Below are 4,125 nucleotides of genomic sequence, written 5' to 3'. Positions count from 1 at the left end.
TAGAATCTGATAACTGTGTGCTAAATGGAAAGAGAGACACCATCTCTTTCAGGCAAGAGTTGCAAAAATAATGGCAGAGGAACAATGTTAATTTGATAGAAAAAATGAGGGGATAAAGGCAGCTAACTTTTTAGTTGTTCCCTGTGGGTCTGTCAAGTTCACTGAGCTCTTTTTTATATTTTCTGTCTCATTATCTAATAACTTGAAGCTCAAAAGTGACAAAGTTAAGGAGTTTAAATTTAGGAAGAAAGATAGCAGAGCATTTAGGTTTTATTTTAGCTTTTTCACCTCCAATTTGCAATTCTCCAGTTGTTAGAGAGGGGAAGAATTGTGTATTTCACTGGGACATTGGAAGTCTAATCTTTTTTTTTCTGATATATATATTTTATTTTAGAGAGAGGGAGGGACAGGGATTGTTAGAAACATTGATGAGAGAGAAACATCAATCGGCTGCCTCCTGCATGCCCCCCTATGGGGATGGAGCCCACAACCCAGGCATGTGCCCGGACTGGGAATTGAACCATGACCTCTTGGTTCATGGTCCCATTCTCAATCCCTGAGCCACACCAGCTAGCTGGAAGCCTATTCATAACAATAGTATGGGCAGGTTAAAATATTAAAAAAATATCAAAACTGTTTATTAAAATACTTTTATATTATATTTATATATATTTATGTATGTATTATAATCACTCAATTTTATTGAATGTCTGTGGACAATAGACCAATATGCTACTGCATATTTCCTATTGTGAATTGAAGTGGAAAAACCATTCTGGGAGTCACAAGACTTGACAAATTTGGTGAATGTCACATTCAATATTTATTTGTTAAAGTAGGCATTTCAAGTTTTCAGCATAAATTGTTATAGTCCGTAAACTTTCACATGGATTAGGTGATCTTTCTTAATGCTTAGGATGCATATAAATTTATTTTTAAAAGGGCAGTTAATGGTTATATCTATATTAAAATACATTATTATTTAAATCATTCATTTTTAGTGAATATGCAAGATATTATTGAAGACACAGCACATTTTATATAAAGAAAATCAAAACTCCAGCAAAATCTGAAATTGAAGGTTTTACAGCCTCATTATGAGCAGATGTTACTTGATTAAAGGAGAAAAGAGGTAAGGTGACCTAGCAGCAACACCAGATATGATTTTATAGTAAAAAGCATAGCTAAATAATGCCATGTCAACAACTATGCAAATAAATACTTGATCTTCTTATTTCAATTCATTACAAATGTTATATAAGGAGTTAAGCGTCCTCCTGAGAGGAAATCAAAATTCTGAAAAAGAATTTGACATGGACTGTAGAATCTCAGATGGGAGGTGGGAATAGGTGGGAGGGTGGGGAGAGATTAACCAAAGACTTTATATGCATATATGCATAAACCATGGACACAGAAAATAGTGTGGTGAAGGCCTTGGGTTGGGGGCGTGTGCGGGCTAGAAGGGGTCAATGGGGAAAAAAGGGTCATCAGTAACACTTTCAATAATAAAGATAAATTTAAAAAAAAAAGAATTTGGCTCAGAGCAGGAGTTTCTATTCTGCTCTGATAGCTGGTTAAGCATGTACCCTAATTTTTTAAAAAATATGTTTTTATTGATTTCAGAGATAGGAGATAGTAGAGAGAGAGAGAGGGAGAGAGAGAGAGAGAGAGAGAGAAAGAGCAATATCAGTCATGGGAGAGAATCAATTAGCTGCCTCCTGCATGCTCCCCACTGGGGATGGAGCCTACAACCTGGGCATGTGCCTTGACCAGGAATGGAACCATGACCTCTTGGTTCATGGGTTAACGCTCACCCATTGATCCACACCAGCTGGTCTATACCCTAATTTTGATATTACTTGATGCACAGAATAGTGTGTCCTAAACTTTTTCAGATTAAATTGTCTATATCAGTTCAGAAATGCATTATTTAACTTTTTTTTCCTCAGAAGGAACTATGTACATAATAAACAATGGGCCTGCTTTGATTTGTTTTCAGACAAGCATTAATCCAAATCACTTCTACCAAACTCTATTTGTTGATTCTCTATGTTTCTTTACATATAAAATGTTAATCATTTATATAACGGAAGTAATTGGGGTGGTGTTTAAATAATTATGCCAAGTTTAAAAAACAAAAGCAAAACAAAAAAAACAACGGTAAGTAATTCAGCCAGTAAAGTCTAGTGCATTTGGAAACTAGAGCAGGTATATTTTGGCCAACTTGAAGTCCAGGAATAAAGGAAAAGAGTGTTCTTTTATGGAAGAAAGCATGAAATGAGGATAAATTATTTTGAACAAAAGTTTATGGGAGGAATATGAGAGTTGGAATTGGTAGGTAGCAGTTTCTCATTGGTTGCAGGCAAGGACCACTTGTTGCCAGTAGAGAGGAAATATTTCTTCTTCTTGCTGCACTATGTTGCTGTGATAAGGGATATGTGGGAGCTCTCCCTTCATGGATTTCTGACTTCAGTGTTGAGTTAGGATTTCTTAACACATTTTCCACACCATATTCTCAGGAGGTGCTGTTAAGGACAAGTTGGTCCATGATCAAATACTGGCACAGGCTAATGGTGGTTGAAAGTTCTGGGCCCTGTAGAAAGGAGAGAAATTTAAAGCTTGGTCAAGTCAAATTAACAGGTGTTTTGCCCAGATTGTTCAGTGGGTACAAATAGTTAATCATTAATGAAGCATTGAATGGGAATTTGGAAAGTCTGTATATGAACTTTTAATAGGTAAGAAAGAGAGGCATCTGTGAGTCTTATATGTCATATGGAAGGAGGTGGTTGTTTTCAGTAAGGCATTTCTAAAAACATATTTGACATATTGATTCTGCAACAGATTGAATTGGATCTAAAGGCTCCTCAGGCCTTGGTCCTGGCACCTACTAGAGAATTGGCACAGCAGATACAGAAGGTAGTCATGGCTTTAGGAAATTACATGGGTGCCTCCTGCTATGCCTGCATTGGGGGTACCAACGTGCATGCAGAGGTGCAGAAGCTGCAGATGGAAGCTCCCCATATTATTGTGGGCACCCCAGGACGTGTGTTTGACATGCTTAATTGAAGATACCTGTCTCCCAAATACATCAAGATTTTTGTACTGGATAAAGCTGATGAAATGTTAAGCCGTGGGTTCAAGGACCAGATCTATGACATATTCCAAAAGCTCAACAGCAACACCCAGGTGGTATTGCTGTCAGCTACAATGCCTTCCGATGTGCTTGAGGTGACCAAGAAGTTCATGAGGGACCCCATTCGGATTCTAGTCAAGAAGGAAGAGTTGACTCTGGAGGATATCTGCCAATTCTACATCAATGTGGAAAGAGAGGAGTGGAAGCTGGACACATTGTGTGACTTATATGAAACCCTCACCATCACCCAGGCAGTCATCTTCATCAACACTCGAAGAAAAGTTGATTGGCTCACTGAGAAGATGCACGCCCGAGATTTCACTGTCTCTGCCATGCATGGAGATGGACCAAAAGGAAGGAGATGTAATCATGCAATGTTGTTTAACATTGCTGCTTTCCCCGAACACAGTGCTCATGAAGTTTAAAATTGCCAAAAGGAATAATTGAATGAATTATTCATTTTTATAATTTATAGTATGATATGTATGACTATATATAAATCTACACACCTACCTCCATCTTTATGTATTAATATTTATATTTACATGTCTGTTTATATGTATCTTTTTGCAAAAGTATGAGCTGTTCAATTTTTAACATGTCTAACTGTATAAGAATAACTTATGATTGTAGCATATTCATCATCCATGCCTTGTGACCACAATATGCCAGTGTCACCCTTAATGTATTATGACAATTAAAAAATACACCCATCTCATACTCCAAATGCTCCTTAGCAGAGCTGTTCTTTTTACTGAGTCATTAGAATGCAGATATCATGATTGTATTATAGATCCCAAATACTAAAGCTACATCCTAAATAATAAAGAGGTAATATGAAAATTGACCATCACTCCAACAAACAAGATGGCCACCCCATGTGGTCAAAGACGGCTGCCCCCAGATGGACACAAAATGGCCACCACAAGATGGCCAGCAGGAAAGGGCAGTTGGGAGGGACCAGGCCAGCAGGGGAGGGCAGTTAGGGGTGA

The 4,125-nt window shown here is 37.7% G+C and overlaps 1 pseudogene across 1 annotated transcript; it reads left to right on the top strand.

Moving 5' to 3' along the window:
• Positions 1 to 2,318: 2,318 nt before the first annotated feature.
• LOC308244070 (eukaryotic initiation factor 4A-I-like) lies at positions 2,319 to 3,580 on the top strand (annotated as a pseudogene). The gene is made up of 2 exons: positions 2,319 to 2,334; positions 2,801 to 3,580. The product of its transcript is annotated as a eukaryotic initiation factor 4A-I-like (transcript).
• Positions 3,581 to 4,125: the final 545 nt, after the last annotated feature.

The sequence above is a fragment of the Plecotus auritus genome, assembly GCF_963455305.1.
Source record: "Plecotus auritus genome assembly, chromosome: 3".
NCBI classification, from domain to species: Eukaryota; Metazoa; Chordata; class Mammalia; order Chiroptera; family Vespertilionidae; genus Plecotus; species Plecotus auritus.
This window is presented reverse-complemented; position numbering and strand designations above follow the sequence as displayed.